Source organism: Cetorhinus maximus, chromosome 21, assembly GCF_964194155.1.
Source record: "Cetorhinus maximus chromosome 21, sCetMax3.hap1.1, whole genome shotgun sequence".
In the NCBI taxonomy this organism is placed as follows: Eukaryota; Metazoa; Chordata; class Chondrichthyes; order Lamniformes; family Cetorhinidae; genus Cetorhinus; species Cetorhinus maximus.
In genome coordinates, this window is record NC_135899.1 from 19,470,804 (window position 1) to 19,484,117 (window position 13,314).

Here is a 13,314-nt window from a genome sequence, read left to right on the forward strand (position 1 = left end):
TGGAAAATTAAAATCAATGCATCAACTATCTCACTAGCCACTTCTTTCAAGGCCTTAGGTTGAAGTCCATCTGGAACTGGGGATGTGTCAGCCCGCAGCCCCAACAATCTGCTCAATGCCACTTGCCTGGTGATTGTAATTTTCCCAAGTTCCTCCCTTCCTTCCATTTCCGGATTTACAGCTATTTCCAGGATGTTACTTGTGTTCGCTATAGTGAAGACCTAAGCAAAATTGTTTAATTCATCCACCATCTCTCTACTTTCCATTATCAAATCCCCACACTCATTCTCTAGAGGACCAACACTCACATTGTTAACTAATTTATTTAAATATTTATAGAAATTCTAACTACCTGTCTTTATATTACTAGCTAGCTTTCCCTCATACTCTAATGATCTCTCCTTATTAATCTTTTTGTCATTCTTTGCTGTTCTTTATATTCTTTCCAATATTCTGACCTGCCACACGTCTTTGCGTAAGTATATGCTTCCAAGTGAAAATTATTGTTTGCGCCATAAGTTACAAAACCTGTTTTCACAAAAGTGAAATGTTCTTGAGGATACAGCACTTTTGGATTCTGTACAATGGAAGATAATGAACGAAGAGATAAGACAACATTATTAATTTGCACTATGTTAGGCTAGTTAATCAGTGCGCTGTCTTTCACACATATCGATTATGCTCCAACCCGGAAATGAACTGCTGACCCCATGATCGCAAAAACTCCATTCCTGTAACATTGTCCAGCTTTGCACAGACTTCAGCCCGACTGACACACTCAGCCATCACTCTGACTCCAGTCCTGACTATTACAATGTTCTCATCGCCAGTAACCCGCCCACCGCCCAACATAAACTTCAGTTCATCTGTAACTCTACCGCTTATATCCCATCTCTTGCCAAGTCCCTGTTACACATCATCCCCGTCCTCACTAGTCTACAGGGGAATGAAGCGAGTGGCCTGTCAGATCCTCAGTCAAACGGAATCTCTGTCTCTGCTTCCCGCCACACTTACAGACACTAGTCCTTGTATATGGGAGCTAATGGCAGCGGCCTTCCTTTGCCGGCCTTATCTAAACCTGTCATAATCTTGTCCACCTCTATTAGACCCACCACCTTCGCTCCAGGGAGAACAAGCCTAGCTTCTCCAACCTAACCTCAAAACCAGTGGGGGTTAACCCCAGGGCCACCCAGCAATTCAAAGAGAAATTTGGGCGGCACAGAGGGGTGGGACCAGAAAGAAAGGGAGAAAAAGACTTCTCTTTTAAAAAAAATATTGAAGGAGACAAACTGAGTGAAGCGTTGAGAATGCCTTGGGAACAGGCCGGGACTGTTTTGCAGTGAAGATGCCTGAGTTTTGGAGAGAGCAGAATGAGGGGTCAGCCTGAGAGGTGAAGGAGTGGCGCCACCAAATGGGGAATATCCATACTGCAGGCAGCATTCCCTCAGTGAGTTCGAGCGAGTCTGCCTCACACCCCATCACCCCCACGACCACACCGTGACCTCCAATAAACCCCCTGCCGTGTCCCCACTAACATTATCCTGAATCCCAATAATACCCCGGTGTCCCCAGGAACATTATCCTGAATCCCAATAATACCCCGGTGCCCCCAATACCATTATCCTGAACCCTAATAACCCCCCATCCCAACAACATTACCCTGAACCCCAATAATTCCCCGCCCCCAATAACATTATCTTAAACACCAATAACCCCCGTCCACACTAACATTACCCTGAACCCCAATAATCTATCAGTGCCCCCGAAACATTTTCCTGAACCCCAATAACCCCTGCCCCCAATAACATTACCCTGAACCCCAATAATCCCCCAGTCCCCTCTAACATTACCCGGAACCCCAATAACCACCCCTGTTTCCCAACTAACATTATCCTGAAAGCCAATAACCCCCACATAAACCCCAATAATGGACCTTTTAATTTTCTCCTCGGATACTCCCCAGGGCTCTAATCGCCTCTCCTGGAGACAAAAAACTACATCAGAAACAACAGAAAATGCTGGAAAATCTCAGCAAGCCTGGCAGCATCTGTGGAGAGAAAGACAGAGTTAATGTTTCGAGTCTCTATGACCCTTCTTCAGAGCTGCATTTAGCTTTTACAATAAACAACATCTTTGCGACTCCAAAAACTTCCTCAGCAACCTTACCCCAACCACCAAGTTCTAACTGTTGCTCCAAGCGGGAGAGCGGGGACAAACTGCTATCGCCTGACGAATTGACTAAGGTCCTTGAGTCCTTCGAGAAGTGTAAGACTCCTGGAAGCAATGGCTTACCGGCTGAGTTGTATTCGGCTCTGTGGGACTGGATCAGCCCAGACCTGCTAGAAGTGTACGAGAGTATGCTCCTGGCTGGTAGCATGTCAGAATCCATGAGGAAAGGCATCATCACCCTCATCTACAAGCACAAGGGGGAAAGAGAGGAAATTACAAATTAGCGACTCATCTCACTGTTGAATGTGGACTATAAGATTATGTCCAAGGTCATCGCCAATCGGGTCAAGTCTGCTCTGCAGTTGGTGATCCACCCTGACCAGACCTGCACTGTGCCCGGCAGGAAGATCTCGGACAGCCTTGCACTGCTCAGGGATACGATTACCTATGTACAGGACAGGGGTGTGGATACCTGCCTCATCAGCCTGGATCAGGAGAAGGCCTTTGACAGAATATTGCACACCTACATGGTGGATGTGCTCTGCAAAGTGGGGTTTGGGGAGGGAATCTGCAACTGGATCCAACTGCTCTACACTAACATCAGTAGCGCAGTCTCAAATCAATGGGTGGGAATCAGAAAGTTTTCCAATTAAATCTGGAGTCAGGCAGGGCTTCCCTCTCCTCCCTGTTCTGTTTGTGTGTTGCATAGAACCCTTTGCTGAGTCCATCAGGGCATAAGAGGAGTGACGATCCCAGGCAGTGGAGGCACTCAGGTCAAAGATTCCCTGTACATGGACGATGTCACCGTCTTCTGCTCGGATCTGCTGTCGGTGCACAGGCTGATAAACATCTGCGACCAGTTTGAACTGGCCTGGGGAGCCAAGGTAAATCATGGGAATAGTGAGGCCATGTTCTTTGGGAACTGGGCTGACTGATCCTTTGTCCCCTTCACCGTCAGGTCAGATGGCCTGAAGGTGCTGGGGATATGATTCGGAGGGACCGGGGCATGCGTTAGAAACTGGAAGGAGCGAGTGTCTATGGTGGAAAGAAAACTGGGCATGTGGCAGCGACTCTCCCTCTCCATTGCGGGTAAGAATCTGGTCAACAGGTGTGAGACACTCTCACTGTTGCTGTACGTGGCGCAGGCCTGGCCCATTCCAGACTCCTGAGCGATGGTGATCACCTGAGCCATCTTTCGCTTTATCTGGAGTTCGAAAATGGATCGTGTCCACAGGGATGCCTCTAGATAATGGGGAGAAAACGTGCCCAACATCGCCCTTATCATGATGGCCACCTTTGTGTGCGGCTGCATCAAGCTGTGTGTAGATCCTGGGTACGCAAACACCAAGTGTCACTACGTGCTGAGGTTCTACCTGTCCCCGGTGTTGCGAAGGATGGGTCTGGCTACGCTGCCGCGGAATGCTCCAAGTAGTTGGACCGTGCCGTACCACCTGTCCCTTGTGGAAAAATTTATGCAGAGAAACTCCTTTGACCACAAGTCCATCAGGCAGTGGTCGGCACGTAATGTTTTAGAGGCCCTGCAGGAAAAGGAGATGTTGGATCCTGTCCAATGGTTCTCCGAGCAGACTGTCAAAGTCATGTGGCAGAATAGTTCATCGCCAGAACTTTCCAAAAGGCACCAAGGTGCCTCCCAATCAGATCCTTCCTACACGCCAGGAGTCTCACCCTCCCTGCACCTTGCCCTCGAGGTGGCTGTGTGTGGTACGGGGGTGGCAAGAGACTTTTGTTCACCTCCTTGTGGATTGTGCCTTTACAAAGAAGGTCTGGAGAGAGATGCAGTGGTTTCTGTCGAGGTTCATCCCGAGCAGAGCTGTGTCACAGGACTCTGTGCTCTAAGGGCTGTTCCCAGGGACACACACCGAGACAAACACCAACTGCAGCTGGAGGATCATCAACTCAGTGAACAACGCTCCTTGGTCTGCAAGAAACTTGTTGGTCTTCCAGTGCAAAGAGTTGTCCCTGACCTAGTGTTGCTGACTGGCACATTCCAAGGTCCAGGACTATGTGCTGAGAGACACACTAAAGCTTGGAGCAGCCGCCGCAAAGGCGCAATAGGGAAAGGTCGCTGTCTAAGACCTTTCTGTCATAGTGCACCGAGAGACTGGGAATTGTATCGACCCCTCGGGCTGTCCGGCTCACATTGAATGTATGCAGTGAATACTAAATGTATCATAATTGTATTGAAGCACCCTCAGAGTGCAACAGGATGTATGTTGATAACTCCAATACCATTGCACTTTCCGACTGTCTGTAATGACCATATTGAAATAACTGTAATATTCATTGATTGTATTGAAGCAGCTCTCGATCCATGTCTAAAAGTTGAATTTGATTGCACTTTTTGTGATGGCGATTTAGAAATGTTTTGTAATGTTCTTCCAGATATTTAATGAATAAAGTATATTTGTCCAAAAAAATATTGTTCTCCCAGGACGAGGTCAGCCCATTGCACTTCGAGTGTGCTGACACCTGCGATGTCCCCAAATGCGGGATTCTCGACTGTAAAATTTGTGGGAGAGGGAGGACTGCATTTGCGCTCTCCTCTGATTAACTAATTAATGTCAGATTTTACTGTAACATATTTGTTCACCAACAGAGACCGTTGTTGCATTTACTACAAAGTACTCGAAAAATTAACACATAAAGGACACATGTATATGGAGAAGCAAATAGTGTTAACGTTTCGAGGTCCAAGATCGCCAACATCCGCAGTGTTTTGCTTTTATTTTAACGCTGGCATTTGTCGTCGCTCTGCACTCACTGCATTTATCATGATTTCCTCTCTGCTTGTGTACTAACGTTCATCGGCCAGCAGAGGGTGGCATAAGCAAGAGAAACGGTTTTGAGGAAGAGACGCTTTTTAAATTCATTCACCCAGAAACAAATGATTCCCCCATTGCAGCAGCGAGCTGCTTCTAAAATGTCTTTAGGCTTTTAACTCCCAATGCCAAATCGGCTCCTGAAATGATCTTTTTCATTTTTCTTTTATTATTTATTCAATTCCCTTTTGAACAGCATCTGGTTCACAGAATGTGAGGGGGCAAGATAATATCATTGTCGTCTACACAGGCTGAACACGTCAGGATCAACAGCAGAAGAGCTAAAGGATCCCCAAAAGATATTGGGCGACTGGTGCAGAATCAGGTTCAACTTCTGTCTTCATCAATTAGAGTTCATGTCATTTCGACAACACCCTCCATGCCCAAATATCCGTCCCTGGCCTGCTGCAATGTTCCAGTGAAGCTCAACGCAAACTGGAGGAACAGCACCTCATCTTCCGATTAGGCACTTATCAACCTTCCGGGCTTAACATTGAGTTCAACAACTTTAGCGCATGACCTCTCTCCCCCATCCTTAGCCCCTTTCCGATCCCCCTTTTTTCTAATAATTTGTCATTTTTAAAATATATATTTTTAAAATATATTTTCCTTTTCCCACCAATTTCTATTAATGTTAAATTTATTCCATCCATTGTTTTATCTCCAGTTTTTAGCCTATTTCGATCCCTTCCCCTCACCCCACACCCACTCGGGCCATTTGTCACTTCTTCGTCTTGCTTTCTACCCTTAATGCCACCATTAGCACATTCCTTAGATAATATCATTACCATAAAAATCCTTTGTCCCTTTGTCTATGACATGTTTGGCAATCTCTTCTTTGCCTCCACCTGTCACTGGCCCTCTATCCAGCTTCACCTGTCCCAGCCCCATCAACCAGCTTATATTTCACCTCATTTCTATTTTTCTTTAGTTCTGATGAAGAGTCATACGGACTCGACACTACAACCATATTCATCTTCGCAGATGCTGTCCTACCTGCTAAGTTTTTCCAGCTATTTTTGGTTTTTTTTACAGAATCCATAGACCACTTCATCAGCAGGTGCAGAGAAAAGGGTACGTTCTGTGATTTTTCAAATGCAGAGCTAGCAGGCAGAATTGCTGAGTTGGTGATCACATCCACTCCCATGGAAGGATTCCAGGAAGATCTGTTAGACAAGCTGAAAAGGTGTAGCATTCAAGAGCGGCTGAAGAGGATGGTTGTAAGTACAAAGCGATCCTCACAGTTTGATTAAACTTACAGGTCCAAGGTACAACCCAGTTGTTGAAGCACTCACTAGGAAACCCAAACCTAGCAGGACATGTGGAGGGTGTGGCCTTTTGCATGCACCAAGGAAATTCCCAGCTTTTCATCGATTCTGTAAGGCATGTGGCAGAAAGGGCCTTTGGCAGAGGCTGTGCACTTGAGCAAAGGCTGATGCAGCTACAAAGAGCCGTGTGCTGATCCAAACAACCCGCTTGCAACAGGTAGTTTTCAGCAATGAGGATGGCCAGCTGGTATCCTGCCAGAAACATATACACGAAGCAATTGACAAACAAGAAAATGACGATGTGCACAATGAGATGGAGTGTGAAGAGCACCTATTTCACACCGTCAATCTTATGGAAAGCATTGATGCCATCTCACCATCTGAAGTGTTTGCCAAGATTCGAATTAGCTGCCCTAAGAAAGTTGGTAAGGATTCATTATTGGTCAAGATTGACACAGGGGCAAGTGCCAACATGCTACTCCTACTAATTCTAAAAGACACATATCTGCAGACATGGCAAAACCCACTGCTGTGAAACACTCAGCATACAACAGCTCACAAATTCCATGTGCAGGATCATACTCCTGGACTGTAAGTACAGTCAATCCTCCTGGTGACACAGATGTTCTACATCATGGAGACTCTAGCCCAGAGTCTCTAGGTGTATCAGCATGTCATGACCTCACACGAGCAACAATCCATGGAATCAATCAGACCTCACAAGGCAGATCAAACTCATAAACGACGCCTGTCACCTCAGTTCATGAACTAAAAGCGAAATATCCAGGATCTTTAGACATAATTGTCAATTAAAAGTGAGCTGCAACATTACGCTTGCAGGAGAATGCAAGTCTGTCAATTGATCCAGAACATTTTGTGCAAAACAAATGCTAGCAGCTACAAGAAGAAATGGTGAAAGGTGACACTACAGAAACTGTGGAAAACGGATGGCCTGATTCAATTCAGTATCTCCACGAGCACATAAGATCATTTTGGCCATATTGGGACAAGTCAGGCACCTCCCGGTAAGTCATTTCTAAAGGCAGGCAGCCGATCAAACTGGAATCTTTATGACCTGATATTAGCTTGATCTAATGGCCCAGATGAATGAATGATTTGCACAGTGAAATCCCTAATTCTCAAATGTAGACAGACCAAGCAAGATCTACCCATTACAATGTTACATCCAAGAGTGATACCTTTAAGTGGAATTATTCTGTAACTGGCACAGATCTTGTTAGGTCGACCAATGCATACCAATTTACGGACTCTTACGCATTCTACTGTCTCAAAGACTAGAGAGCAAGTTTTAAAACTGCACGAGAAGACGGCCAATGTCTTGATAAAAATGTGGGTACAGAGCTGCCAAGTTTACAGTTGGGACAAGTTCACGTCCAGGGGCCCACAGAAGGGTATGTGGCAACCAGCCGAGGCATCAAAGATTGGTTCAGAACCAGGGTCCTATGAAGTAATGACACAAAAAGGCACAATGGTGAGACGTAAGTGAGGAGAAATCAGATCTATTCCAGCTCCTCAACCACTGGACATTCCTATTGACTTTAGGACAAGATCCCTAATGAAACCAGAAACATTATCCAAGTCTCAGAATCGGGCAGGTCACTGTGAGCAATTAAATACACCTCCAGATAAAGTTACCATCATAGGATCTGGGTGTACCAGCAGATTGCCTTTACCCTTCAGGGACTCATAGATTCATCTGTTCTATACGCTGATGTAATGGTAACTAAACATGAACATGTATTGTAATTAGTTACACTTCTTTGGAAGGGGTTAAAGTATCTTTAAAAAGGAGGAATGCTGTAATATGCCTTTAAGAGATAGCTGCCTATCATCACTAGAAGGGAAATGTGTCATGCTACCTAGCTTTAGTTTCACTTTTGATATTGAGCAGAGCACACAACAGTCAGTTCTGCTGCTGATGCCTTCAAGCTTTCTATCCATGTATATCTGTTCCCATGTTCCTCATCTCAGTAAATGAACCCACAGCATGTTTACACAATCACTTATGTGCAATTGATGCCTTTATATCATTGTAAAATCACCGACATGGAGTGCAAGATAATGTACCTGTACAGGCGAGCAAGGCTCCCCGGTGTCCCTAGGTGGTTCACACAGTGAATGAGGCGGAGAGAGCACTGTGTAAGATAATGTACAGGTGAGTGAGCCTCAGTGCAGCAACTCAGTATCCGGTTTTCTTCAATATTTGTGCATTTTCCCCTCAATTATTTTCTGTTTTATCATTTAATTTTCTTTTCCCCAGACAACGTACCAGGGAATGTTTGATATGAAATGAGAATTGTAAATCTATTTGCAAACTGTTTGTGAGCATACTGAATTGCCTCAGAATGTCATAGCCAGGCATTAAACATCATAGAACAGTGTTGCACTTTATGTGATGTCAAATTGGAACTGTCGTGTAATTTACCTTAACTTTATGAATAAAGTTTATATTTTGAAAACAATAGTATTACAGTTTCTAGTACCTGTCGAACAGGAATTGACGTTTACCTCAGTCTGGGTCATGCCTGCAGACAGACCGAAGGTGTTCTGCAAAGCGATCACCCAGTCTAAGTTTGGTATCTCCAATGTAGATGTGACATCATTGGGAGCAGCAAATGCAGTAGACCAAATTGAGGGAGTGCAAGTGAAGCACTTCTTCACTTGAAAGGAGTATTTGGGCCCTTGGACCGTGAGGAGTAGAGGGGACTAAAGGGACAGGCATTGCACCTTCTGTGATTGTATGTGAAGGTGCCATGGGAGGGGGCTGAGGTGTTGGGAATGATGGAGGACTGGACCAAGGTGTCCCAGAGGGAACAGTCCCTACGGAATGCCGACAGGGGTGGGAGATGGAGTGAGGATGCGTTTGGGGGATGGCATCATGCTGGAGTTTGTGGAAATGGCAGAATTTTTTAAATCCTCTCTGCACCCTCCCCAGTTCCTCTATCCTTTTTAATAATAAATTGACCAGAGCCACGTGCAGTACTGTAAGTATGATCTAACCAATGTTTGAAATAAATTTTCAATTTGATCCCTTCAAAAATAAGCCCTCCTGCTTGGTTTGTTTCTCTTCAGCATTTCCCTCCCCAGTATTGACTGACTGACTGTTTCTCTCTCTCTCTCACACACACACACACGCAAGCACACATGCACATATATAGACACATGTCATCCATTTATAAATTGTGTTTCTGATTCTGAAGTTCAAACCATTAATGCAAATTATCAACAACAGTGGGCCCAGTACTGAACCTTGTCAAATACTATTTCCCACTTTCTGCCACTCTGAATAACTACCCTCTGCTTTCTACCTGCTAGCAATCCATTCTTCCCTTCTCCGCTGACTCCATATTCTCTGACTTTATTCAGTAGCCTATTGTAAGAGGCATTGTCAAAGGCCTTTTGAAAATCCAGGTAACTTGCATCTACTACATTACCATTGTCTACTGTCGCTGTTACCTCTTCCAAAAAAATCATAACTTTGGTCAAGAGAGATTTTCCTTTTTGAAATCCATGCTAATGATTTGTTTCTTTTTGTTAGAAGTTCTTCCTCTCTCTAGTAGGGATTGCATTATTTCTTCTAGCACCAACATTAGTTGACTGATCTACTATTCCCTGGGTACATTCTGTTCTGCCTTTTTAAGAACATGAATTACATTTGCTATCTGCCAGTCCTCTAGCACTACACCTTTTCCTCAAAAACATATTTCAAATCTGCAGTAATACCTCTGCTATCTATTCCCTAGATTTATTTTAAATGTGTGGGTGTGAAACTTCTGGGCCAGGGCTTTATCCTCTTTGAGTTTGATTCGATCCCTTTTCTCTTATTTTAATTGCACTTACCTGAAAAGTTAGATCATCATTCAATATCATATCTACCTGTTCTAGCTCCCTGTTAAACACTGTAATTAAGTAATCAATTAATTTATTTAGAAAAATATACTTTATTCATAAAATATCTAAAAGGACATTACAAAACATTTCTAAATTGCCATCACAAAAGGTGCAATCAGATTAAACTTTTAAACAGGGATCATGAGGTGCATCAATACAATTAATGAATATTACAATCATTTCAATCTGTACATGACAGTCAGACAGTGCAATGGTATTGGAGTTATCAACCTACATCATGTTGCACTCTGAGGTGCTTCAATACAATAATGATACATTTAGTATTAACTACATACATTCATTGTGAGCCATACAGCCAGAGGGGTCGAGTAATCATTTAATATTTCTGCCCTATCTCTATCCTTATCTGTGGCATTATCCTATCTATCCCTTAATGGTCCTATTTCCATCCCAGCCTTCCTATTTTTATTTATGTGCCTGAAAAATATCTTATTTTTTACCTTACTTTTCAGAGTTTGATGTTTCAGAGTCATATCAAACAGTTGAATTTACATATTAAAGGGAAAATTAAAGGAGAATGAAAAGCTATGTGAGGAGAGGGCCATGTAAGATCTAACAGGAGTGGAAAAACATAGAAAAATAGAAGCAGGAGTAGCTCATTCGCCCTTCGAGCCTCCTCCACCATTCAATATGATCATGCCTGATCCTCCATCTCAGCGCCATAGTCTCGATCTCTCCCCAGCCCCTTTGACAACTTTAGTGTCCAGATATCTACCTAATTCCTTCTTCAACATATTCAGTGAATTGGCCTTCACAGCCCTCGGTGGCAGAGAATTAACCACCCTCTGAGTGAAGAGGATTCTCCTCCTTTCAGTACTGGAGGCCTACTCTGTATCCTAAGATTGAGACCCCTTGTTCTAGACCCCGCAGCCAGAGGAAACATCATTCCTGTATCCAGCCTGTACAGCCCAGTCAGAATTTTACATGTTTCAATGAGATCCCCTCTCATTCTTCTAAACTCGTGTGAATACAGGCCCACTCGACCCAATGTCTTTTCATACGACAATCCCAGGAATCAGTCTGGTGAACCTTCGCTGCACTGCCTGTATGGCAAGTTTTCTTTCTCCGCTCAGGAGATCAAAACTGCACACAATACTCCAGTTGTGGTCTCACCAAGGACCTGTATAGCTGCAGGAAGACATACTTACCCCTGTACTCAAGTCCTCTTGCAACTGCTTGCTGCACTTGCATGCTTGCTTTCAGTGATTGGTATGCAAGGACACCCAGATCCCTTTGTACATCAACAATTCCCAATCTGACATCATTTAAATAATATTCTGTTTTTCCTTGGGAAGTGAATAACTTCACACTTATCCACGTTATACTACATCTGACATGTATTCTCCCACTCACTCAACTCGTCTAAATTGCCTTGAGGCCTCTTAACATCCTACTCCCCGCTCACATTCCTGTCTTCAAGAATCCACCAGCCATTTGTCCATAAGTCTGCTATGTAAAGTAACTGATGTTGGGGAGGCCATTTGGAATTCCACTGTCAAGTGGGTACTGTGTTAACTTGCTGGTTTTTTTTAAATTCTAAAATCTATTTTGTTCTGTTGCCTTAATAGGGGATATGTAGCTGGGAATCAGGTTAATATTAGGAATGTTAGGTGTTGGTATAGGAGTAAGTAATTTATAGTCTGAATTATGTGTTTGAAATCTTTTTTTTTGTTCATAAGTACTCTAACTTAATTTTTAAGATCTCTAAAGTCTTAGTGGACTCATTATTTCTGAATTTAGTGCACACATCTTCTCATAATAAATACAAATTGTAAAACCATTGTGATAGAGCGACCAAATTTCCCGCGGGGATGTGGTCCGCCCAGCACATATCATCTGCCATGTCATAACACCGACCTCTTGGGAACAACACTGTAAAACTACTCCAGTCTGAAAAATAACCATTCACCATACCTGTTTCTGCTGCTGAGGCAAATTCATATTCATACTGTCACTGCCCATTTCATCCCGTGGGCTTCAAATTTTCATGTTAGCCTATTATATGACTTTTTTCAAATGCCTTTTTGGAATTCTATAAATACCACATTAGCCATATTACCCTATCAATCCTACCTGTTACCACATTAGAAAACTCAATCAAGTTGGTTGGACACATTTCTTTTGAAAAATCCGGGCTGGCTTTCCTTAAGTACTCCACACAATTGTCTACGTGTTTTTTAACTGTGCCCAAGGTTATCACTTCTAAAAGCTTTCCCAGCACAGAGGTTAAACTGTCTTACCTGGAGCTGCTGGATTTATTCTTAGACCGTTTCTGAACAAGGATGAAACATTTACAATTCTCCAGTCCTCTGGCTCCTCTCCTGTACCTAAGGGGATTGGAAGATTATGACCAGTGCTTCTGCAGGGAAGTTTAATGGAAAATTTAATAGAGAAGTACAAAATCATGAAAGGTTTGGAGAAAATAGGGAGAAACTGTTTCCAGTGGCAGAGGGTTCAGCAACCAAAGGATACAGGTGTAAGGTATTGTTTAAAAAAAATCCAGAGTGAGATGAATACGGATTTTCCCGCAGCCCATTATTATCTGGAATGTACTGCCTGCCAGTGTGGTGGAAACAATATTCAAAACTAACTTTCAAAAAGGGATTGGCAGTGGGGGAAAAGGAACTGGACTGGGACCAGTTGAATAGCTCTATCAAGGTGCCTCTCCAGACAGAGGGGGCTGATTGACCACAGTCAGTGCATTGTGATTTTACGATTTTGCATTGCTTCCTACCTGAAGCAGGCTGGCATTTCCACTGCCCATCTCAGGTCCCTATCCGCGGGAGTGATGGCTGAAGTACCAGAGTAAACTTCAGGACAATTTACAGGCATCTGTCACTCCATTTACTCCATCCAGAAGCTCTTAAAATCATCCAGGTAAATTTGGAATGGGGGCTGTAAGGACCCAGACTCTGGAGCAATTTGTAAATAAAACAAATAGCATGTTTAGTTTCTGTTTCTTAGATTTAATGATGAACTGTGTCCTTTTTGAGAAAACGGCTTCTATTCCACTCGTTTTCAGATTCTTTTCGTTAAAGAACCAATTTACAAATGTAATCATGGACTCTCAATGTAAATTATAATGCTATATAAAAATGATAATA

General features: G+C 43.5%; 1 non-coding gene across 1 annotated transcript; it reads left to right on the forward strand.

Moving 5' to 3' along the window:
• Positions 1–4,572: 4,572 nt before the first annotated feature.
• On the forward strand, positions 4,573–4,734 carry LOC144696214 (U1 spliceosomal RNA). The gene has a single exon (XR_013580126.1). It is a non-coding gene; the product is annotated as a U1 spliceosomal RNA (small nuclear RNA).
• Positions 4,735–13,314: the final 8,580 nt, after the last annotated feature.